The 26,792-nt window shown below is 37.4% G+C and overlaps 1 protein-coding gene across 17 annotated transcripts in view; it reads right to left on the reverse strand.

Moving 5' to 3' along the window:
- Positions 1–26,792, reverse strand: part of JAK2 (Janus kinase 2) — an 86,456-nt gene that overhangs the window by 45,893 nt on the left and 13,771 nt on the right. For 4 of the 17 annotated variants that reach the window (XM_030236921.2, XM_050987273.1, XM_050987285.1 and 1 more), the window contains one exon: positions 1,660–1,800. The exons of 5 other annotated variants lie outside the window; for them this stretch is intronic. The gene's annotated coding sequence lies outside the window, so the exon portion shown is untranslated. Of the gene's footprint in view, positions 1–1,659; positions 1,801–17,875; positions 17,958–18,391; positions 18,445–18,982; positions 19,071–20,014; positions 20,157–26,792 lie in introns of those variants that run through there. 8 more of the 17 variants (XM_050987282.1, XM_050987276.1, XM_050987283.1 and 5 more) reach the window with 6 other exon arrangements.

Below are 26,792 nucleotides of genomic sequence, written 5' to 3' on the forward strand. Positions count from 1 at the left end.
GAGCTTGTGCCTGCCACTCCTTCATAAAGTCTGTATTTACAACATATTTGTCCTTTCAAAAAACTCCCATCATTCCCTCTTTGTTTCTGTATTAAAAAAAAATCAATAAACCAAGAAGGGAACCTTGCTTAATCACATCTAAGAATGTGAAATAGCAATAAAATGCAGTAAAAAATGCAAAGTAAATACTCTACTCTATTCTATTTGTTGCGCTAATTTCAAAGGTTCCATGTGACAATGTGAAAAAAATCTCAAGAGGTACTACTTGTAAAATTGTGTCATGACATCAACTTAAATAACTATCGTTTCAAGTTTGTCTTTTTATGTTAAAGTGCAGACAAAGCAGGTGAAACCAAGAAATAGTCCTACATTGTTTTCTTCACTGAAAATACAAAACACATTTTCTTGGCCTCTGACTTCTACATGTAACTAAAGCAGTAATATGAGCAGAGCCTCACATGCAAAGTAACTGAAACACAAGGTCACACTCGCTAGTGAAAACAAAACAAAACTGCTTTCATCTTCTTTTCTTATCAGACAAGTCTCAAATTGGACACACTTGGTTTTCCCTGCTTTCACAGACCGCTGTATTAGCAAAACAGAAATACTAAACATGGCAAAAAAATTAACTGCTCTTGATGTAAGTATATTTAAAATATGACCTATTCTTCTGATGGAGTTAAGCATTTTGAGACTAAATATACTGGGAGACAACAGCATACCTGTTTGCAGAATTCACTGAGTAAAATTTTCTGGGCTATACAGATTTGTTCATACTGTAATTCAAAAGAATTTCTGTGTTTCTGTAAAGAACGTAAATAATTCTCACCGTTGTATGAAAGGATTTAACATATTCAGAAAGTGACTTTTGTAGATAAGTTACTCAGTACCACAAAGGTAATTGTTTGAACAAAAAAAACCCTATGCCAAGTCCACACACTTCTTACAATGGATGTCTGACATAATGAAGACTCAATGAAAAAATGGCCAAACCAATTATCCAAGTAATAAATAGGAATAGGTAATAAAGTCTGAGATAAGGATGATGTTTTGGAGATGACAACGACTAGCTATAAGAGACGTGATTTTGGTACTGATTAACAGATTATTTGATTCAATAGAATTATTTTATGTTCCTAATACAGATAATATTTAAGCCATGGCTTCTAAAGGATAAGATTAATCATTCAATACATTGCTCTAACCACAGTGACCAGCATCTACAAGGGAACATGTCTACACACAGTTCTCTGTTGACATTTGTATCCACAATGCACCTGAAAATTATTTATTTTCACCAGCCACACTGCGCTGCAGTAATTCATACAGTTCTTTTTAAGTCAACCATCAAGAAACTGGTTAATGTGATCAAAAATCATGACTCATGGAAGACATTTCACTAAAACATGGAGGACATACAAAATTCTCATGATTTAATAATATGCAGGATTCACAGCCTTCAAAAGATTGTTTTTCAATTTAAGGGGTTTTTTGGGGGGGGGGGGGGAAGGTGGCGGGAGCATTTGAGGCAACAGGTGGCTCTTGAAGGGAAGCCTCCTGAGACAGGGTCTTTAGCCATACCACTTCAAATGTATAATTTCAAAGGTTTAAAAATGAGAGCATCCTCTCACTACAGATAAAACCCCAACAGTTAATTACCTTTTTATCACTTGGGAAATCACTAAACATGGGAGTGACGAAGCCCTTTAAATAAGCATGTCACAAGACATCCACTTGCTGCAGGAATCCACAGAAAGTCAGACAAAGCAGGCACACATGCAGAGGTGGAACATAATGTATCTGCATTAAAAGTACAATATTTAAAAAATGTTAATGGCTCTGAACAATACATAATGCATGATTACTAAGAAATGAAATCTGCATTCAGATACAGATGAAGCGATCCCCTTCTGTCTTATTTACCCAAATTCCTGTCTTATTTGCCTGTATTCCTGTCATCTTTGCCAAGAACCTTTTAAATTTAGGCTTTTTTAAATACAAAACTAAAAAAAATTAAACCACATTTTTGGAACTGAGACTGTTTCTCAGTACTAACAAGAAAATGGCAGAGAAGACAGATACCTGACTTCAAATGTAATCACCAGGGTTTTTTTGCCCGCAACGTGTTTTTCTTTTCTGTGAATTCAGCATCAGTTTAAGAAAACTGTTGATGACACTACATGGATAAAATAGAAATGAAAAAGGGAAAGTAATCACAAAAAGAGACAAGGTATGTTCACTTCCTGTAATAATAATCCCTTTAGCCACAATTAATTCTCTTTGAAAACTGACAACATCCACTCATTTCAATTCATGTGGAAGTTAAGATCAACTGTTTTGCAGCAGGAAGGCCAAGGGCACACCCACCCTTTGCTCTCATTGCACAACACTACTGTGGTTGCAGGAAACTATTTTAAAGTGCTTAAGCACAACAGCAGCTTCCTGCAGCAATGAAAAAAAAATATATTCCCTTTGTGACCCTCCCAACACAGAAAGGGCCTGACAGAGAACCAAAAATTTGGTTTTAAAAAATTTGGTTTTGATTTTAAAACCAAATAAAGGTGGGGGAAATAACATGGAAGTTCAAAGGGGGCAGAATACAGAATGCAGAACTCTTAAAGTTTTATTTTTGATGACTCTTCAGACAGGTGAAGACTCTTCAGTCTTCACTCCTGAACAGGAGTGAAGACTTCAACACAGCTTCTTCAGTGCCATGTGCTGTGTTGACTGAGTCTATCACGAATACCACACTCCCTTCTTCCACCCACAGAAAATAACCCATCTCAGTGAGCAGTAAATTCAGCTTCTATCCCCGCAGAAGTCAGACTGGGGGCAATGATTAGCATTTCTCCTCTTGCAATACTAGCTTTAGAGACAGACAGTTTTGCCTTGCTTGGACAGCTGTGTATTTTGCATGCAGCTCCTCCAAGTGCTTCAGACCACAGCAGGATCTGATCTGAAGGCCAGTACAGTCAGAGCAAGTTTTTTCCAGACCTGTGCTGAAATGCTGGAAGGAGAGAGGAAGGGTTTTTTTTGGGGGAGAGCTGTGTATCTCTGACCTACTGATGGCACATTCCATGCACACTGATCTGAGAGCATGACCTTCAAACAGAGCAGAGAACAATCACCCGTTCATGCAGGTTTCAGATCAAGGGGCATTGTGGGTATTCTATTTTGTCTTCTATTTTAAAAGTACTGCTCCACGCTCAGAACTGCCTAGCATTCGTAATTCCCAGTCAGGCTCCTGACTTTAACCAAAACTGCATGAAGATTTATCTATGTTTAACTGTGTAGTTTTTTCCACAAAACCAGCAGAATAAGGATTGCAACATTTTGAATACCCTCAATAATACTGTAGCTTGTGCTTCACAGGCCAAAAAAAAAATCAATGAAGCAGCCTAATAGAAACCTATTCTTCACATGACGAACAAAAAAGATTGCTTGCTCATGAAAGAGCAGCTTACAGCTGTGAACAAGAAGCATGGAAACTCATAGATTAAAAACTCCAAGCTCAACAGGTCCATGTGACATTCTCTCCTTCTCCCTCACCCCATCTACAGGATCTGCATTAAGGCCTTATTCAGTTCACACACTTTCAGACTAAGTCTCATCTAAAACAAATTACTCCTTTAGAAGCAGAGCTGCTCTACCAATCTCACAGGGCACCATCTTGTCAGTGACCTAGCTCCCCTATTTCTTCCTTCCCTCTATTTGTTCAAGTCTACACCATCTTACATTTCTGGTAGCTGCAAGGATTTAAATGCCCAATTCCAAAACGAACTTAAGAGTCTAATGAACCTCAGCCAAAATAAATTACTCCATCATGTCCGATTTGCCACTGTCTGCAAAGAACACAATACAGCATTTGTTATTACAACAAGTCTTCAGAACTGCTATAAACACAATTAATGTTTGTGCCTGTGTCACCAACTGCTCAGTTTATTAGTGAAAGAAGAAAGATTAAATAGCATTTTCTACTGACAAGCAAGGCCTTGAAGACATAGGCTGTCTCCCAACAACTTAGTATGTTTATTGCCAGTAAACCAAAGATGACAGCAATCTGCACACTTTCCATCTGCTTACATACACATCCTTCTTTCAAGGAATTTGAATGAACATCAATAATGAAAGCCTTCCCAAGTAATGGTGGGTAGGTGGTATAGTAGGATGCTCTGCCTGGAATGAGATGAGCCAACTTGAACCATGCTCTATTTCGCAAAGCTATCTGTAGTGAATTAAAAGAGGGTGTCATGCTGCTTTTGGTGATGGATTATGCTAAAACCGGCTTGACTCATCAACACCAAAGTTTAACATCCTGATAGTGATGTGAACATGTGGCAGATATGATAAAGAATCCTTATCTAAAAATGCTAAGGTGACACAGTTGGCAATACAGGTAAGTAATATCAACCTCTACTTAAGTAATTTTTAGGGGGTTTCTTTGCTAGCTTTCATATAATTGTTTCAATATAGCACACACTCTATCTTAATTTTAGCTTCTATAATGCATAGTAAATAATTCTGATTAATATCTTCATGTCTAATCATTTATTATAGTAAATAATTCATTTTTATATTAATAGATCTGGTTTGCCTCCCTTAATCCTGTCAGACAAAGCTGTACAAAGGTTCAATCACAACGCTTTAATTTCTCAGACCTAAAACTATTAGTTTGGCACTAAGATTGGATGCAGCCATACCAGGCTCCTCTTTGAGAAGAAATTTAGAAGGCAAGTGTGTTCCTTCTGCACCTCATGACTCAATGAGAACTTTTCTAATAAACTTTGTGTGAAGATCTCACTCTACTTGTGACAGGAGATGAAGATTGCAGCAAAGCATCACAAAAAGCGCTAACAAATCTTACATTAGCCAGTAGTAATGGAACACCACAGGGGTATTACGTATCTCGTTCCAAGAAGACCAAAATCAAGGTTTTACCACTAAATCCAAACTTAGACTGAAAAAAAAAGTCAGTCAGCTTCCCACCTGCCATCATTTTGGCTAGTTTGTGTGATTTACGTTAATCTGTATAATTAATATTTAATTATAGTCTTTGCAGTTCAGTTTGAATACATAGACAAATGAAGCACAATTAAGCTTGCCCATAACATGTGCTCAGCGTGGCTTGTTATGATATTAAAAGTTCAAAATCTTAAGACAATAGCATTAGTTTTCATATTCTGCATATGTGACATGATGTATCCTTGCAAATCTAGTCTGATTTTCTTTGCGTGTGCAAGCTTGTTTCAGAATGTTGCTTTAAAAACAAAAGTATACTAAATTCGAGGAAGCAAATGCATACCTTATGCTGACAGGCAATAAAGTATCATATGCTTAAAACATCACTTCTTACAGAATGACAGTGCTTTTAAATGGACCAACAAGAGGTTACAAAGTCCTTGTTCAGTCCGAACGTGGCACATCAATGAGAATTTCATAGAATATTCACAGCAACAGATTCATATATTTCCAATACATATCAATAAGAAAATATTCTCCTGACTAACTTTGCTAAAATATTCAACAATACTTTTAAAAATACTAAGCAATCTGGAAAATCTGAGAACTTTTATCCATTATTTGGATAACAGGTAGCAAGTTCATAAATAAAATTGATCTGCATTCTAAATGCAACATCTTCTGCATTAAAACTCTGTTGTCTTTTCTCAGGCAATATTTATTCTGACCTTAAAACCAGCTTTCACAAAAATATAGAATATTCTTCTAAAGCATATTCAAAGACGTTTAGTGAAAAAGGAGTGCATTTTCAGTTTTCATGGTCATTTTTCTAATATGCTCTGCCTATTGTTCCCTTCCATGAGGTAAAGCCACACAGGAAAAGAATTGCTCCTATAAGAAACAAGCCCAAAAAGTTAAGCAACTCCAAAAGAGTTTTCCTGTTTTATCAGCTGTATACTAATAGCACACAAGAATTTTTAATATACCAAAATTTGAATGCATGTGGTAGCAAGCAAATACACACAGAAGGTGACAGATTAACATTTCAATGACAAAACATGCCAAAAAAAAAAAAAAAAAAGGCAGAGAAGCAAAGATAACATCCGCTTACAGTTTTACAGTTTTCACTTGGAAAACCACCCCCAGTATCCACAATTCAGTCCATGAACTTTTGTGTAAGAAAAGAATAATGGTCCTGTCCTGATCTGCTTGCATAACACAGGGACTATGTGGATAGCTGTTAATATGAGGATTATCCCATTTTCATTCTGATTTGAAATTTGAAAATTGTGATTTCTAAGTTCTTCACAGCAGAATGAAGTAATTGCTGTTCTTATTGCAGGAAGAAAACTACCTGGGGCTGCTGTCAGAAAATGAATGAACACCACACTCAGGTAGAAGCCTCAACACCACAGTAACATGCCAAGTAGGTGAGTTACCAGAGAAGTAATCAAATCAAAGACTGGCCCAGAAGCAACAGCTCTGTTTAGGTTCCATTAGAACTTTGGAAAAAGTCACTCCATATATGCAAAACATTTCAGTTTCACCATGGTGAAATCTATTTCATCAGAAAATTTCCAGCAATTTCAAACAGTTGCCCAATCATTTGGCACAGATTATGTCCCAAGATAATGGCATCTGAAGGTCCTTAGTCCATTCAGAGTCACCATTATCTGCGCATCTTAATATACACAGAAGACATAGGAAAAGCAACAATAATGGGTCAGGAAGGCCTTTTGCATGAAGCATGTGAAAATATCACCAATTTGCCTTTATTCCCTTACATATCTCACAAATTCTTTTAAAGTGATGCAATAAAAGATGAAAACACCAAAATTAGGACTAAGTGATATTTTCACAAGAATGCTACATCATACTAGATTTTTTTTTTTTTTGTAAACTGTACTGAAAACTGAGTGCTGTTTAATAGCTCAGATCGTGAGCTATTGATCATGAGCTATTCAGGTCTTCCTGAACTGGTTCTTTGATTTCTTTCAGAAAGACATTAAGTAGGAATTCCCAATGCCCTTGTGTACATGGAGGAAATTAATTCAAAGTAAAAAGCAGGATTGCTTGTTACTGGTCTCATTCTGCTAAGTTGGATTTTGGTTACAAAAAAATTGTGAACTATTCTACAGTGAGCAATCAAAGCACCAGTTTCTACACAGGAAAAGCTACCAATGCATTATGAAGAAGTTAAGAAGTTATAAAAAAGGATCAGTGAAAAAAAATAACATCTTAATGTTAAAAAATATTCCAACAAACCACCAAAGAAGAAGAAAGAAAAAAGTTTTTTTGTATTAAAAGGCTTTTTTGTTAAAAGTATTGTCTTGGAGAAAAACCCTTCAGCAACCTCTAGAGAATATATAAGATATTTACAGCCTCACTCACAAGTTTAAAAAAAATACTGGAAGTGCAAACAAAAGCAAAAATTACAACAACAGCAAAGTAGTCTGTGCAAGTATTTCATTTTCTTGAATGTTGCAAGATTGAGACAGTCGGGAGGTGATGCTGGAAGATACTTTTGAAAAGCTAGCAGATGCAATTCCTGCTGTCATAATTGAAGAGCGATTTGTGAAAACATGAACCAGCACTTGTCTCTTCAGTACTGCAGGGCCAAAGAATAGCATCAACAGTTGCAAAACAGATGTCAGTTTACAGATGCTGTCAAGAACCACACAGGCTAGTGCTAAGCTATCAGAAGTCATACACATTTCACACTGCAGTCAGGGAGTGCTGAAGAGTGGCACGGCAGGTACCAGCTGTATCACAGTGGAAAAGGTTGCAAACCAGTTGCTTTTCTACCAGCCTTCTCTGGCAGGTGGGGATTTCCCAGGTACATTTTGGTTTTAGCAGCTTAACTGTGGAATAGACAGAACAGAGAACAGCCAAGACCCACCACTTGCAGTGGTCTGGTACTTCCAAAAGACGACAGACTTTTTGACAAAGTTCCTTATCCTCTCCCACTACAGATGCACTCTGGAGTTCCGAGTCTATTAAAAAATATTATCCTCTAAGTAAATATCAACAGTTTAACCAAGCAGTGTTATTTACTGGTAGAAATTATAAAGTTATCTTCCTCACAGAAGAAAAACAGTTTCTCACAGCAAACATTTCTGTGAGGAAAACCAGTTGCCATTGGCTATTAGTATAAATTGCCATGCTTGCGTTTGTTCAGGAAGCTTTTTCTAAGACCTGGATTTTAAAAAGTTAAACTCTCTTGGACTTCCTTCTGAATTCTGTCATCTCTGTTTTCTTGCACTCTTATCTCACTTCCCCTGTTTGGCAACTTCCCTCCTCAGAGCCTAGTAAGACTACTGCCTCTACTGTAACTGTCATGTGTGTTTACACTACAAGCAGAGCTCAAGAAGGCTGAAGAGCTAGAATCTTCCTGAGAACCAGGAGCAGAAGATTATGTAGGGAGAAAGGGCAGTGACATCACTAAGTCTCCTCTAAGCAAGTAGGAGGTAAACAGAAAGAGGAAGAGCCATTCTAAAGGCAAATGTCAAAACTATGTTTAAAAACATGCTTTCAGCTTCATGGTTTGTTTTGTGGCTTTTCTCTTTCAATACAGATTGCATTTAGTAACATAAAAGAAAAAAGAGACAAAAGAAAAAAAAAAAAAGAGAGGGGAATGAATGATCCAGACTCCTGCCCAAGAATCAGAACATCTTCAGAAAAAAATCTGTTTCTCAAACCTCAAAGACCATTTAATGAAATTTGTAGTCACTTAGGTGAGAAATAATTCCATGGAATAGTATCACCAGGTCTCTTCATTCTATCATTCTAGGTGAAATGGTGTTGCCAGTTTCAACTCCAGAATACCCCAAATGAAAGTACTACTCTTTGCCAAACTTCTAAATATGTACTCTTAGAGATTAAAGGTACACTTTTAAAGTCTGCCATACACAGTAAGGTACCATGGACAATAAAATAATCATTACCCCAACCAGCTCTTCTGCCTACAAAAAGAAGAACCACAAGAAGATCCACTATGCTCAACATAACACAATGTTGTTTGTAAGATGTCACTCCAGCTGCTCCCAATTTCATAGGTTATTATTTGCCCTGCCAGTTTCACCATCTGACCAAAACAAAGGGTAAAGTGGTCTTGGACAAGAAAATTGCAATAATAGGCTGAGTGATAAAACATGCATTACCTTGATTCCTGTAACACTTTTTCTGGGAAAAATATGGGAGAAAACAAATGTAGTAAATCTGAGACAGAGACAACAAACATGTGAAAACACCAGGATGAAGGAACTACTCCTATGCCAGCTACACTATCTGAACAAAATATGGAAACACGTGCTTTAACAAATTAGCTCTTTGCAGAAATAACTGTCAGCATGTAAACAGGAAAACAGTTAAGTCAGAGTGAATCAGCAAACTCTTCCAAACAGCCAAGAGCAATAGATGTCAGTGTCTCCTCTGGACTGTGCAGAAATACTTTCTTCAGCCTACCCTGCTTTTTCAGCCTCAGTTAAGAAATAGTACTTCAAAAGATCAGATCTAATGCAAATTTCATAGTACAAATTCCCTCCTCAAGGTGTGGGAGTTTCTAGGGGATTTTGGTGCCATTGCCCTCCTTCCTCCTCATCTTTGGAAAAGTGCCTAGAGTCTTGTAAAGGAAACCAAGCTAGCTCTTTACAGTGACACATCAGTCACAGGAACCCAGAACACTAATATTATTTACAACCCTGCCTTAAAAAACACCCTCCCCCACAGAAAACCAAGCAAACAAACAAAAAAAAATCTCCCAAAAATCCATCCAAAGGAAAAACCAACAAAAACCCAACACACTTCCCTCCCTCCCTGCTCTCCAACTTAGATCCCATATAGTGTCAACAAGGCTGTGTCTAGGTACTTTCATAAACCCTTAGAGAGTCAGGGCCTGGTCACTTAAAATGAGACAAGAAAACCAAAGACCATCTGAGACACACAAGCAACAATCTGAGATATTTAAGCAACTGCCACAGAAATATTTCAAATAAAATTATTTTTGTAGAAGTTTGATTAAATAGTAAAGTCAAGACTATATAAATGCATTCACAAGCCTATCAAATAATGATTCAGAGTTCAATTACTGATCAATATATACATATTTATATCAATATATAAATATTGTAATTCTCTAGAAGGATATTATAAAATACAAATACTGCAGCTTCTTGTTACTCTTTAGGAGAATACTTTAAGTATTTCTGCAAAAGAATACATTCTTTTTTAAATCCTATGTTAATGCTTCATGTTGCTGAATAATTTATGATAGCAATGTTGATGTTTTATCTTTACAATTCAGGAAAATGTACTTGCTTGATATTTATTTAATGTTTCCTTAAACACCAATGGCCTGCGAGTTCTCCACTTGTTCCCTATCTGAAATACCAGACAGTTTTTGCAAAGATACTGCACTACTTGCTTTGCCAAGATCAAGTTATCTCTATAAAGGCAGATTGTCAGAAAAAAATGCTGGCCAGAAAACCCAGGGCTCTGAAAGTAAACAAAGGTTTTTCATAGAATATACCACTAGCAGAGATTCTGCAGGAGTCTAATAGAAGTGACAAGGAGAAAGAAACATTAAGTTAAGACAAGCATATTTTAACAATTTAGCATTTCAAATAGTCTGTGTTCTCTTGAATATTTAAAAAAAAAGAACAGACTGGTGCTTCCCCAAACACTGCAGAAGAGTCAAAGTATCATCATGTGTATCCAGTATTTACAGAAGTCTGTTTAGAATATGATTAAGCATTCAATTGTACACTTCACTTTCAAAGAGAAAGAAAATACTCCAAAATAAGACAAACTTAGAAGTGCCTATATTCACACTGACTGTCCCCCAAGCTCTGAAACAAGAATGACACAAACCTTTTTTCATTATTTTTGAAATTATATCCTGAAACACCATAAGAAAATTGCAAAAGGCAAGAGCATGAAAACTGTGCCCCAAGAGACTAAAAAGATCTAGCAGACTACCTGACAGTCTCAAGAAATAAAAAAAAGACAGTGGAAGAACAAGGGACTGTTTAAATGAGATATACAATAGTTTTAGAATAAATACCTATTTAAAAACCATTTTTTTTCTCTCAGAAACAAGGTTGTCAAACTGCTGAAGAAAACAGTTAAGAAAGATGTAGATTCAAAAATAAGAAGAGTAGATGCACTGTCGCAAAATAGGTTTTAGATAATACTATGTTACTGAACTTGACAAAGGGAGGAAGAAAGCCCAAATGTAACTGATTGGTTTATGATATACAGAAGATTAGACAGGAAGATACAGTGTTCTTTTCTGGATTTTAAAATATGCTGTTACAGATTGTGCTATTATCAGTTCCTTTACCACAAGGCATTATAAAATAAAGATTAAGCACTCATAGCACAACAGTATTTAATAGCTGGTAAATTGTTGATAAAAATGTTACATTGCAAAATTCCCACTAAACAATTATTTAACTCCTCCTAAAATTCTTTCTGATGACAGAAAACTACAAAAAAAAAAAAACCCTGAAAACACTCAGATCTCTCAGTAAATAAGTCAAACTCCAACACAAGTTTTGCCTCTGAGCTCTGAGGGCTTTCACCCACATTTCACTGTCCTTAGCATTGAACTCACCCAAATGTTCTGCAGATGTATGCACTCACTAACATGAACCAAGGCACCTCAGCTCTCCCTCCAAGTCCCCACTCCAACTCAGCAATCATACTGTTCTAACCTTGTCTAAAAGCATTATTTTCCCACCCACTCATAGACAGGAAATTTGAATCTACCTAAGGTGATCTGTTCAAAATCTAAGATTTTCCATTCTCTAAATTACAGAAGAACTCTTTCCCAGATCATCTCAGACTTACAAGCCACTTAAGTTTTTACAGAACTTTTCAGCATATTTGGCACAGTTATTTGTAGCTTCACCTCAGCTCTGATGAAATAAGAATTTCATATTTCTCCCCAGGTTTTGGAACCAGCTGCTGCACAGAAGCATGGACCCCAAGAACCACTTCCAAGGTAAAGCAGAATGACTAATGCAAATTTGACAAAAGCAAGCTGTGACCATGATGCAGTGAAAAATCCAGCCAGGCCCCAAAAATGCCTGTAAACAATACTGCAGACTCTTTGGCACTTTTTATTTCATTGAATGCAAATAATTAGATAAGCTGGAGTTAAGTCTAGAATACAAGTGCAACACAGTTTATTACAGCCAAGTTTCTTCACAATTTGCCAAACTGTAATAAATTCTTACTCAAATACTGAGTAAGAATTGTCTCCATCTGAACTAGTTGCTCTAAGAGGTAAAGTTTTGTATATACATTTACAAAACAAATTTCTTGAAACCCACTGAAATGAACTCAAAGTTTAAAACCAACCATGGTCTCTCCTCTCCTTATGCATGCTTTGAGCTCCCAAAGATATTCCTAAACAAAGTACAAATCACTATAAATACTAGTAGTTCTTAGATTTGATAAATATAAATTCCAATTAGCAAACAAAAGCCAATTAAAAATCCTAGGCAGGAACTAATAATGTCTGAGTAGACCACTTCTGACCAGGCATTCCAGCACCTATAAATGCCTCTCCCCTCTATGGCCCTTCAGAGTTTGACACATCTAAAAGTAACCAGTCTTTCAAATATTTTTGTTTCCTTAATTGGGATTTAGTAAGGACTTTGATTACTAGTAGGTGCAATAAATAGTCCACCCACATCTAGGCCCAAACTACACATAACAATATTTGTCTGCCAATCCACCAAATAATAAGTGGATTAAGTTTCATGTCATTAACGTAAATACAGTCACAGGGCACTACATTCCTTTGACTGGTACACAGACAAAAAGAAAATATTGAAAAACCCAAAAAAACCAGCCAAATGACAGAAGTTAGACTGAGGCCTTCATTTTTTAGATCCCTGATAGCACTCTTTAGTATCAAATTTGGTTAAAAACAAACCCCCACAATGTGGCTTTGCTACAAAAAAGAACATGCTTCTGTCAATGACAAACGTAGCATCAGAGTCAACAGAACCCTTCCCCTATTCTAGACAATCTCTATGTATTTGAACAAGTCTGTAACAACAAATAATAACCCTAATATTTTCAGTTTCCACTGCACTTCAATACTAGGATGCTTTACATAAAACACTGTCACTTCTCTTACTTTTTGAATCTAATACAAAGGTCTAAATCACTTCCCTAGGCTCACACTGTGAACCACTGGTAAACCAGATATAAACAAAATTCTTTGATTCATGAACTATTTAAGAGAAAAAATTTCATTGCAAAGAAAGCCTTATCTCATTCTTTTCATATAAGGTAAACAGTTGAAAAATCTCCAAATTGCTTGAACACTGCAAAAACAACAACAAAAAAAATCCATTTTAAATTTCAACTTTTATCGTAACTTCTCCCACACTGTTCCTCATGTTTCATTTTTCAGTTTTAGTATATAAAGAAAACCTCAGGGAGAGAAAAGAGAAAAACTTCTGAACACAGAGTTCAACACAAAGGGCATGAATAAGGAAGAAACCAAGGAAAAGAAAAGCACTGAGGGAAAGACATAGATGCAATACATCAATATATATGTAACACCTCTCAAAGTAACACAACACAGTGATTCTGCACAGTGTTTATTAATTCCATTCTCAATTACTCTTTAGAGTTCAGAAACGATATATAACTGGGTAACAAACGTGACACCACTGTGAACAACTCTATCAAAAGCTGTAGGTGTATTGTTGAGTACCTCAAAGGTGACCAAGATATTCCTCATGCCTACAACAGAAACAAAATTCTTAGCAACTGTGGTTCTGCTCCACTCTAAATGTAATTTCTATGTAGGATGTAATGCCCTCTACATTATTTCAAGCAGTAAATTAAAAAAAAAAAAAAAAAAAATCACAAAAACATGCTCTTGTTATTCTTCCATCTGCACTAAGAAATCATGAGTTTTCATTTACCAGATGCTTCCCCCTTTCCACCTCCCTGAAAATCGTTCACAGACAAAGATCACCATTTAACACTTAACTACAGCTGCTTGTGCCTAACTACAGGCACAAGCAGCATATGTCACCACGACCACATCTCAGGATAGCTGTAGGCTGGGATAGATTCTGCATGTCACTTCAGACAGGCAGTCAGAATTGCAAGAAAGGTCTGGTGGGTTGACCTTGGCTGGAGGCCAGGTGCCCACTAAGCCACTCTACCACTTCCCTCTTCAGCTGGATGGGTGAGAAAACAGATGAAAAACAACCCACAGGTTGAGATAAGGCACTTTAGTAAAGCAAAAGCGAAAGTTCATGCACACATAAGCAAAGACAAAAAACCCCTATTCTCCATTTCCCATCAGCAAGCAACGTTCAGTCACTTCCCATGAAGCAGGGCTGCAGCACATGTCACAGTTGCTCTGGAAGGCAAACACTGCAAACACTGTCAGTGTTCTTTCTCTCCCTTCCTCCTCCTTTACTTAGCTTTTCTATCTGAGCTGGCATATGTGGTATGGAATATCCTTTGGTCAGTTTGGGTCAGCTGTCCTGGTTGTGTCTCTGCCAAGATTTTGCCTATCCCGAGGCTGCTGGTGGGAGGGTGGAACGATGGAGAGACAGCGCTGGTGCTGTGCAGAGCTGCTCAGCAGCTGCCAAAACTCTGGTGTGTCACCAACACGCTTGTAGGTACCAAGGCAAAGCAAGCACTGTGAGGACACCTGTGAGAAAATGAACTCCATTTCAGCCAGACCCAAGACAAAGAGAGGTGCAGCAGTTAAATAACTCTTGGCAGTTAAAAAACTCTTGTACTTGACAAAGGATTTTAGAAACCTAGAATCTAAAATCAAAATAATGTAAGAAGGGGTTCTTGAGCTTCTTTTTACCAGACACAGGCTTTTGTGGACAGCAAGACAGGGTAATAGAAGGATGCCTTCTCTGATGAAGGATTCTATCTCATCTGATACGGAAACTTCCTAAAACCAAATTGTCTCCCTCTCAGGCTATGTCCTTTTAAGCAGTGTAAGCTCAGCAGCTGAGTCACACTGAAGATTTGATGTAATTTTGTGTTGTACATGATCTCCACCAGAAAGAAGAAAAAGAGTGGGCAACAGGTAAAACAAGCAAATCTTTGAGGGGAAAAAAAACAGAGTGAGAAAGGACAATATGACATGTATTAGAAAGTGACACAGCAGAACATCAGATCTTCCAGAAAAATCTGAGTACCCCTTACTCTAAAACCTGGATGCTTGAATAGTCTGCAAGTTTGGAATGCATTAGTAGGTCACCAGTACAGATTTAGTATATCAAGTATGCCAAGTCTGAGCCCAAGCTTCTCTCAAAAGCAGCTACCTTTCCTCTTTCCCCATCCCCACTCCCTCTCCCAACTAAGCTTTTCTAATAAATTCTCCTCTCCTTTCTCACCCACAACTGGGTACAAAATCAGGTTCAGATTTCAGCTGAAATAACCTCAGTGATTTAGCACTTACTCCACTTCCTTTAAAACTAATTAAAAATTAATTTAACTTGTTTAAAACTAATTAAAAGTTCAAGATTCAAAGGCAGGCATAACCTTAACACACACAAGGTGAAATTAATGCTTGTGCATAAGCAGATGAGAAAAACTAGAAGGTTGGACCCTGCTTCATCTTGGTAGGCATAGGAAAACATTAACTACTGAACATGACCAAACATCTGGATGCCATTTGATTCCTAGAAAAATCCAAAAAGAAGAAGGAAATGGAGGCATCCTGCGAAAATTAGGTTCTACCAGAGCATAATGTTTTGAACTTTGTAAACGTAACTGAACACAAATGAAAACTTGGGAAGAAGTTCCAAGTACTCCTGAGAAGAAAGTATCTTCTCATGGATTATTTGCTGGGAGGCAGTGACAGGTACCAGAGGAGGGGGATACTCCATGACCAGAGGATTGAGTAAAAGCAGGAGTCTCAGTTCAGGTGTAAGACGAAAACAGCGTACTCCATCACATGCTGAAAATCAAGAAAACCAAGAAAAGCACAGCTATTTCTCCCACTTCATCTCCTGCACTTCTACACCATTGTTTTGTACAAAAGAGTACTTAGGACTCTTCAATTCTCCTCTTATCTCTGGCAAATATGGTCTCTCCTCATCAGGTCCCAGACTCATCCAACTAAACCAAATGATACGTCACTTCCCACCAAGGACACTCCTTTTCCAGTTTTTGTTGGTTCTGCTGAGTATGCCCAGCACTGCCATTTTAACAAAATAGAGACTGCAGAGCATACAGTAAAGAACACCTCCCATACTAAGGTTAAGGAATTCACTGACTTCTCATTCACATGGTGTCCAAATAACAGCTACACATGAGGAGAAATAAGAAGCAAGAATAACTGAAGTTAAAAATATACCACAGGTGGTTCAGTGCATTCTGTTCCCCTCTCTGCCCCCACTCTCCCCCTCCCCATGTACAGGGAAGGAGGACTGATTATTTTAAGCCTTCGCAAATATTTCTTCAATCGCTCTCCAAGCAGTACTTACTTATTCTCTCAATGGGCTGAAAAAAGCTGATGGAGGAGATCACATTGCTGAGTATCAGGGGGTAGTGATTAGGAACTTTAAGCTGAAGATTTCAGTCATTATTCCCTCTTTAAACAAGGGAAGGAAACGTCAGAGGTAGCCCATGCCTTTGAGCACTACAACTGCAGCCTTCAAGCCTTACAAGTAACACCCTCCTATTGCTGACATCTTCAGGCTGGTTTTTTTTCAAATTAAGGTAGAACAAATGAAACCTATAAAAACCATATTTTAAACTGACATAAAATTAAAGGAAGCAGGAGTAAATACCTTAATGGAAAAGAAAAACAAAAACCCAAAGACTACAAGAGCTGGGGAAGAAAATATAAAGGAGAACGTTAAAGGAGTCTTTCAATAGACCCCTTGAGCAAGTTAAAACAGATGTTCAAATCACTGTTTTAATCTTCCCATTGTGGGGTGAGAAAAAACACCAGTAGAAGCGACTGCTTTTTCGTAATGAACTTCAGCCACCATGTACTAGCTGGACCAGAGCACGGATTGTCCCCTGCACTTGGCACTGGTGAAGCCATACCTTCATTCCTGTGGTCAGTATTGGCCCCCTTATGACAAGCACATTGAGGTGCTGGAGCATGTCCAGAGAAGGGCAAAGGAACTGGTGAAGAGTCTTGAGCACAAATTCTTGTGGGGAGCAGCTGAGGGAGCTGAGATTGTTCAGCCTGGGGAAAAGGAGGCTCAGGGGTTAACTGATCAGTCTCTACAGCTGCTATGAGAAAGGAGATTGTTGCAAGGCAGCGTGCCCTTCTCCCAAGTAACAAGTGACAGGACAAGGGGAAATGACTCAGTTGTGCAAAGAGAGGTTCAGGTTGGATATAATGAAAAAAACTCTTCACTGAAAAACTGCACTGGAATAGGCTGCTCAGGAAATGCTGGATTCACCATACCTGGAGGAGCTCAAAGGAGTAGACACAGCACTTCAAGCTATGGTTTTAGTGGGCATGGTGGTGTTCAGTCAAATGCTGGACTTATCTTGGAGGTATTTGCCAACCTTTATGATTCTATGTCTCTATGGCATGCTTTGCATGCTCCTAATGACAGAATAAATCAGCCTCAATTACTGCTTAGTTTCAACTACTGGCAAATGTTACCTGTTGCAGAGCCAACTAGCCTTACTGAAAGAAACCAGAACAGTAAATACTTCTAAATACACAATCCTCCAGAAGAATAAGGCAGCTCTAATCCTGTGGTTCCAGCTGGGTACCCTCTAATCTGCCACTGTCAAAAAGAATGGAGAGAGAACAAAGAATCTATGCTATTTCCTTACCATCTGGAACAAACAATGAACTAAATAAATAACTATAAATATCTGGCTTTCTCACAAGTACATACAAAATTGAATTGAAGGAATAGTTCTGCATAGTCCACCAACTCACAGGTATAGATTTCACACTGTTCATACTTTTCTTGGCCAGTCTCTGCAAACATCTTGCTCAGATAAACCAGTTATGCTTCCTCCTGGAAAGAAAGTACATAGTTTTTCTACTGAGCTTTTAAAAGCCTAACAGGGTGGTAGAGAGACTTCAGCAAGTTGTGCCAGCTTTTATAACATTGGTTTATAAAATACATCCATGCCAGCCAATTTCTTCTCTAGTCAAAAAAAAAAAAAAAAAAAAAAAAAAAAAAAAAAAAAAAATCACTCCTACAAGTTTCAATGTCCTAATGAAGCACTGGTGGTCTTGAAGGACAGCTCCCAAGAGCTTCTGAAGAAGTTTGTCATTTCCTTGTGTCTTGTCACAGCTTTCATCCCACATACCTTGCTTTTGTAAAATGAGTCTGAAGGCTGTGCAGCCATACAGAAGTTGAAGAGATCAAAGTACAGACTGCAGAGAAACAAACCTAGATGTTCAGAAGCACTAAAAGCAAGAGCAACACAATTAGCTGATTCTCACCTGTCAATGCTAAGTTAATATTGGTCTTTCTACAGCGTGATTTCTCAGTCATCCTGTTAATTTAAGTTTGAAAAGGGCTGTATTACATCGAACACACAACAAACCTTCCCACAATGTGCATGTGGGATGTTAGTGCATGTTTTATCTATTCAGCCATCAAAATTAATTAAACACATTTGCAGTACATCTCCTTCCCTCAGCTCTTTTACATACAATTATCATAACATATATGATGGATTTATAGGAAAATAGAGACAGGTCTGCCTTTAAAATAGTTTTCTTTCTTCCAGTTTTTCAAAAGAATTAAGATTAAAGATAACTGCTTTTCTACTTCAAGTACTTGCCTGTATTGCAGAAGTTTTCCTTATTAATAGTATGCAGCTCTACAACTGGTGAAGTATTTGCTTTGTGATCAGTATCACAGCAAGAAACAGTTTATCACAAATTATTTTGTGATTATTAAATTTACCTAAACTACCAACATGATGAATTTGAAAAATTTAATTTCCCTTTAGTCCCATTATGTGACATAAATTTTTTATCGACTACTGCCCAGATTCAACTGTCTACTGAACAGGAATAGAAACTGACCGAGTGAAGCCTGCCAAGTTCCTTCTTACTATTACTTGATACTTCCTTGGATTTTGCTTGCAGTGGTTTCTTGAAGCCCAGTGTCCACCTAAGACATACCACAATACAACATCTTTCAACAAAATTTCTACAGACTGATATTCTTTACTAGCATAGACAGCATGAGAAAAATTAATTAGTGCTTATGGTCATATAATTTTCAAGTATGTGAAAATTTCAACTTGGCAATAAAGCTAATAAACATGGGCCATATTTTTTGGACAGACACAACATCAAAAAGGAATCTTGTTGCACGTATTTTGCACCACAGCCTTTGACTAACTGCATTCCTTTCCTCTGTCTTTCTTGAACACTCAGAACAGGGAACTTGATTCAAAACCTGAATTCCTAACTACCTGCTTCCTTCACCATTCCCTGGTCTTTCATGTCTCCTGATCCTAATGCTCTGCGCAGTTACTGTTACTTCTACAATGAAAGTGTACCAGCAAGTATTTCTGGAACACCTACATCCTGTTGTAACTACAGAGTAGTGGAAAAAAAAGCTTAATTCCTCACACTCACTAGTTAGAAAATATTTTTTTCTTAGTCTACCCCTTCTGTTTCTTTCAGCTATAAGAAGCATTCCTTCCTTCTTTTCCTCAAACTGCTTATTAACAAATTGTGACACCTGTAAATCCAACCTGTTTTGAAATACTCTAGAGAATTTAGCAACAGCAATTAAGGTTTTTTATTTATCTATGAAAATACATTTACAGCTACTTTGGAGTGGCTTTGACTTAATACACACAGAGCTAACTAGATGTACTTAGTCATCTTTTTCTTTTCTAAACATCTGTTGAGGTTAAGGAATAGTACTCCTCAGTTCAGTGCCCCCACTGGTACTCTCCCAAACCAACACCACTTCCCACTCTGGCAGGATGGAATTGAGAACTGGAGACACAAAAGGTGACAATCACAGGTTGAGATAAGAATAAGTTACTGGAAGCGGCAATGAGATAACAAAACAAACAGTAACAGCAACAGAAGTTCTACCTGGATATAAGAATGAGTTTCTTTACTGTGCAGGTGACTGTGCACTGGAACAGGCTGTCCAGAAAGACTGTGGGGTCTTCCTTACTGGAGATATCCAAGAACTGTCTGGGCACAATCCTATGCCATGTGCTCCACGACGGCCCTACTTGAGCAGAGAGGTAGGACCAGATGACACTGTGTGGACCTTATAACTTTAAACACTCTTTGAATCTGTGTGTTTTCTCAGCTACTGTCATTGTTTAGTGCATTGTATGACTAATTCTTGGACTGATTTTCCACTGCCCATGAAACAATTGTTACTTGTATTTTTTTCCTACCTAAACTACAACAGGCAACTTGATTTTGAGAGTTAAATCTCTCTCAGTGCATGTTTTCCAGGACATTTGTTGGTTCACTTGTTTCAGAACAGGCATACAGGATGAGACCAAAGACACATCTAGTTCTAGTGGCAGCCAAGAGTAAGTGCCCAGAAAAGAGCCTAGGAGCGGAACAAAAGTACAACAGTACTTTCCCAGAGTAGTTTCATTTTGATCCAAGATTCACAAATATTTCAAGCCAAGGAGAATTAAAAAAAACAGCTTTGTGATCTTTACAAGCAACACCTGAAAACAACCACCTTTCCCTATACAACTACCCGAAGAAGGTCATAGTGAGCTGGGGTTTAGTATCTTCTTCCAGGTCATAAGCGACAGAACAAGAAGAAATGGCCTTAAGCTGTACATGGGGAGATTTTGGATTGGATATTGGGAAAAATTTCTTCACTGAAAGGGTAATCAGGCATTGGAATAGGTTACCCATGGAGGTCACGGAATCCCCATCCCTGAAAGCGCTCAAAAGGCATATGGATGTGGCACACAAGGATATAATTTCATGGCAAACATGGTGTCCTAGGTTAATGGTTGGACTCAATCTCAGATCTTTTCCAGTCTTAGCAATTCTATGACTCTATGAAAAATTATATAAGTGCTTCCCCCCACAGACATTAAAATCATCAGGCCAGAAGATATTAAGGTCCTAGAATTAAGTTTAAAAGTCTGACTTTTTTCTCCCCAAATGATTAACCTTAACAACACTCAGTCCTCATTTCCATGTAATTTCTTCCGTTTCCTTTCTCCATCTCTTCTTGTCACTTTCTACAGTTTACTTCTTTCTCCCATCCTACTGACTAACACTCTTTTGCTGTGACCCAAAAGGGGAAGGGAATCAGAGTAACTTACTAACTTAAAAGACAAGTAATCATGATCATCCACTCATGAAGTCAACTTCCAAGGTAAAAAAGCAAACTCAAAGCACCAGATCTGAGAGGTATTTTCAGACAAGAAAAAATACATACTTGAGCAGTCGTTGCATGACTTAGGACAAACAAGTCATTATAAAATAACAATTCCATACTAAAATGGAATTGTTTACTGGGTAAACAGGGCGAGAGGAGAAGAAAGAATGCAGGCCATTTTGCTCTCAGGAAAGACACAGATTTATGGCAGCAAAATTAGGCAGGACTGCAGATCCATTTGGTAAGGACAATGACTCACACTGGAATACATCACAGGGGTCAAGCAGAACTACCTAAGTTAATTATCTAGAGGTCTTTAAAGGACTTGAGGAGGAAGGCAACTGACCTTCTCCAGTGAAGCCTCCTGACCCTTAAGTAGGAAAAGACAGGCATATATTAAAGGAAAAGTCTGGGAGTGCTTTTATTGAGGCATAACCGATTATACAGGCTGACCAGCAGAGAGAGCTGCATGAACTGAAAAGCCTGCCTCCTAAATGGGGAACCAGTCTACACAGACCTTCTGGAATTGCAGTAGGGGCAGCATTTAATTATCAATGTAAGATATAAGGTATGCAGATTGGTACGCACGCTGATTGACAGACCACAAGAGAACTGAACCCACACAAACACATTAGTCCAATTCCCATACAAAAGTGGTAGGCCTCCTGGCAACACATGAGAAGAATGCAGTGATGCAAAGTTCTTATATGAAAGTGGCACTTCAAAAAACGTCAACACAATTTGGACTACTGAAATCAACACAACTTACACTACTACTTGAGCTGCTGGCAAAACTGTGGAGGCAGGGGAGGCAAGTGTTAACATTACTGCAAATTCAAACAAAATCTTTTGAATACATGAGGGATCAACATATAATTTATGAAGTCCAAAGAAACCTCACTTCAATTCTCAACTTTCTGATTAACTCTGCTGCACGCTATTTTTTGGTACATAAAGAGATACATTTACAATTTAAACCCCATTGAAAACCAGAGAAATTGTGAAAGATACCTTTTCTATTAACACGCCAAAGACATAAAAGTTCAGTGAACCAAGAGCATGTACTTGAAAATTTACCTGTAAGAGAGCTATGTTCAGAGCTTAACAAACAGCTCAACTAACTATGAATGCCTACAAAATCATCCACACTGCTATTCTAACATCACCAAAATCTAAGATTATGTATTATTATGTATAATGATGTATTTATTATGTAATTAGAGCAGTCTAGTTTTTGAGTACAGTGGTTTCACATTAGCTTAAATCTGTGAAATTCTGGAAAGCCAAAGTCTTATTCTCCCTTTCACCTGGTATTCCTAATTGCTCCCTACTTGCTTAGCAGTTGTCTTTGTACTGGGACAACATTCAGTAAACCAGTTTCAGTGAGCACTATTCAAAGGTTTTCCGCATTTGCTGAAGTTTTCTGCATTTTTTTCACTCCAAAAACACAGGATTGCTAGCACAGATGCAGACATGTATGGGAACATGCTCCACTCTAACTGCCATACACTGGCTTGAAAACATATCCTACTTGAAAATGCACCATAGGAAACTGAAATTTCTCTAAATCTGCAGAAAAACCAGCAGAGTTAAGAAAAAGCTGGTTTGTAGCTGGAAACTTCTATTTTCTTAGAAAGATACTCAAGGAAAATCTGAAAATAAAAGGTTTCATACAGAAAAAAAGAGCATACTTTCTCCTTAGTGAGGCATTCAATTTAACCACAAATATCCATACAGCTTCAGCAGACATTTGCAGGGATTAGACTTAATATCCCATTGCATTCCACCTTCAGAAACAAGAAAAAATCCACACTTTACAAAGGTTGTTAGATACACTAATTAGAATCTCAATGTAATAATCAAAAGAGAATCAAAACCAAGCAATACTATTTACCCTAGTGTTATTCATACACAGGTGCAATTCAAGCAAATATTTTCTTTCGTGTGAAACATTATACCTTTTTATATAGCAACAAAACTGAAAGTCATAATTATTACATGCAAAAAGTGTAGTAATAATAATAATAATAATAAATTCATATAGTTGGAAGGGACTTATGGTGGCCATTTAGTCTGTTATCACTACTCAAAGTAGGGTCAAATTATACCAGGCTCAAAGCCTATATAGCAAAATTTATACCATTTTCAGAGGCGGATATTTCACAACCTCTCTGAATAGTTTGTTCCAGTGTTTGACTGTCCTCCTGCTGAAAAATATTTCCTTAATACCTAACAAAAATTTCCCATGCTCCTTCTGTTTGTTTTCTCTCATCCAAACACCCTGTGCCTTCAAGAAAAAGTCCAACTCCATATTTTTTATAGCCTCCCATCAGGTAGCTGAAGACAACAAACTGATGTCTCCTTAGACTTCTCCAAATGAAAACACACAATTCCCTCACCCCTCAGTACATCATGTACTCCAGCTGTATTTATCTTTGGCAGTACTTCACTGATCTTTTTCTAGCATGCCAATGTTGTAATGATCTAATATTAAGAAGCTTTGAACCAGAATCACAATCAGGCAAAATTAGATAGAAGCCTTTCAAATACAACTTTATTTTAAAAGAAAGACAGACATTTTAATGATATCAGTGTTAAGTTAGATACTCAAGAAAAATGCAGGCTACACTTGGGAAATAATTGAGCATGTCCTGAGTAGTAATCACAGTAAGTCTTTGTATAGTGAGATCCGAACTGAATATAAATTTTCAATGTAATTGAGCAGAAAACACATCTTATAAGCACTACCTATATATATGGAGCAGATTGTGTGTTCTTTATACAAACGCACATACAATAAACATTAGGCACATTCAATTTTACCTATATACTCAAATATATAAAGGACTCAATCATGGTGGGCAGAGACCTTAAGTACAACCTGGCTGAAATCCAAATCAGAAGTACAGTTTTATAGTTTCTGCATTTACTAAGGATTATTCTATTTTAAATACTATCTATACAACAAATTACAAATGCAAGAATACTTAACAACTGCAAAAATTCAGGACTACATCAAAGAATAAAGCTATCATTCACAAACATTTGCTGTCTGTTAAAGTTGTACATATTTGATACAATCGCTAAACTTGCTGGAAGATCTTCTAACTTGCAAAAATCAGCAAAACAAGTGCAAGATCTCCATATGAAAGAAAGAAACAGTAATCCAAAATTCTACTTTTATATAGGAACTTTGCTGTGCAACAAAAACAAACACAAAGTAGCTGGCTCAATTTAAAGTTTCTTTGAGCTAACATGACTTTTTTCCAAGCAGTGCAGACCAAACTTTAAAATGACAGAACCCTTTTCTTCAAACTTCAAACTGAAGGATGTTTCAATCTGTAACTCAGTCTGTAAATGGGGGAAAAAAAACTATACACAGATGCAGACTGATTTCTGGAAATAAATAGCTTTTTTCTGGGTTCTACATAAAGATAGAAAAGGACTTGGTTGTTTTTGATTTTCTTTTAAACTAAGATACATTGTGGGGTGATTACATCAACCAGCAAGCAATGGCAATTAGACATAAAAACAAAAAACAGACAACCCATTTAAGCATGGAAGAGATGTTACTAATTGCAAAATGTTTGGAGATTAAAGGTTTTTCTTCCCTTGCAACTACAATAAAGAATGTCTCTGCAACCCAGTCTGCCAATGAATACAAGCAAGGACTATAACCTCTTTCATGCTGTTCACTGCCTGTCCTCCAGCCCCTAGTTCTCTGTTATCTTTAGAAGTTTCAAGTGGAATTGGATACTGGAGTTTTCCCATACCTTTTCTCAACATTTATCTTACATTGCAAGAGAGTTCTGGGAAATAGAAATTTGCTAAACTTAGACCAAGAACTTCAAGGTTTTAACAATAAACAGGACCTGCTATACAGAAATATTGTCAAAGTAACAAATCCAGTGGGTACCAAAATGCTACATCTGATATTTTATCTAGAACAATGATCTTTTAGTAGCCTACTTACCTCAGTAATAACTCAGAAATCATACAAATAAAAAGATAATACACATAAAACCTGCTTTGATTTATTAAGCAACAACCTGAGCGATATATTACTCAAATTTGTATCATGTCACCATACCTCAAAATGAAAATGGTTTAATTCAAATGAATTCAAATACATTTTGCTGATTTCACAAGGCTTTGAGTGAGAGCCCAAGAAGGGAAACAGTACTTGAATCCTCATACCAAGAAAAAAAACAAAAAAACACCCCCCCCCCCAAAAAAAAAAACAAAAAAACCACAAACCAAACCAAAACCACCACTCAAATTAAACAAGTTGCAGCTCAGTAAGATTATGGAGTCAAACATGCTTGGTTGTTGACTTGCTTTATGCATCGTAATCTAATGTAAATTTCAACTTGAATCCCAGAAGATCAGAAACCAGGTTTCTAGAGATAATACTGAATCTTTTGCATATACATGTCTGGTTATTCTTAAATACAGAGAAACGGGGGGAAAAAAAGTGATCCAGATGCAGATCCTCTTTAAAAGCACTTCCTTACATTTCAAAACAATTTCCTTAAAACCCACTTCAATGGCTGTAAGCACATTTCCAGTTATGATTATTCTTTCATTCTGAGTTTTTTAGGGGCCTTATTTTATAGTGAATGCAATCATAACCCTTGCTTTGATGAAAGCCACCATATGTTGTATCTCTGAAACAGTATTTCTTCAAATTACTTCAAGTACTGTAACAATACTGAGTAACTAGGTGTAATGATGTTGTCAGTTTAATTCCCACCCCCTCTCACTGCTGCAGAAGTACTAGAAATAAAACAGTGACAAATAAAAACCTACTGGCATTCTTCACCTACAGTACTCAACTCCAGTTAATTTAGTTGTCCTTTAACTCAGTCAAAGAGGATCACTGCAGCACTGAAAACCCCATCTCATGGAGCCCTTCGAGAATCTGCCTGATAGGCCTTTAACATGGAAGAAAGTGTCAGTACTCCAAACTTTTAACCCCCCTCTCATCTCAGTGTTTTCTGCTCAAGGGCCTCAGTCCTCTTATTTGTAGGAGGTGCTGGTAAGAGTGACAGCAAGCCTCCTCATATCTTCTCATCTCAGCCTTGCCAAACCCCTTCCAATTAATGCTGTCTATCTCACCATATTAGCAATTCTACTCTATAACCAAACAAACACAGAAACACTTGTATGGCTGTCTTCCTTTTCATTCTGCTTCTGTGTGTTTGTGACTGATAGTTTGGGTAGGAAACTTTTGCCAATTCAATAATACAGGAGGTACCAGCTAGGCAGCCCAAGGCTTCACACACCAGAACTCACATCTTTGTCAATGGACATGTTATTGAAACAAAGGTGTTTTTCACTGTAACCAAACCAGATTAAATAAAAGGAATAAGATGTAATAGCATTACATCTTATTCCTTTTACAAATCCAAAGCAGTCCCACACAGAGTCCAACTGCCTTCCTAGGGCTATGGCTGCTCTCTAATCAGTCCTTTCTCTACTGCCTTTGTTCAGCTACTGAAGGCT

The sequence above is a fragment of the Serinus canaria genome, chromosome Z (genome assembly GCF_022539315.1).
Source record: "Serinus canaria isolate serCan28SL12 chromosome Z, serCan2020, whole genome shotgun sequence".
NCBI lineage: Eukaryota > Metazoa > Chordata > Aves > Passeriformes > Fringillidae > Serinus > Serinus canaria.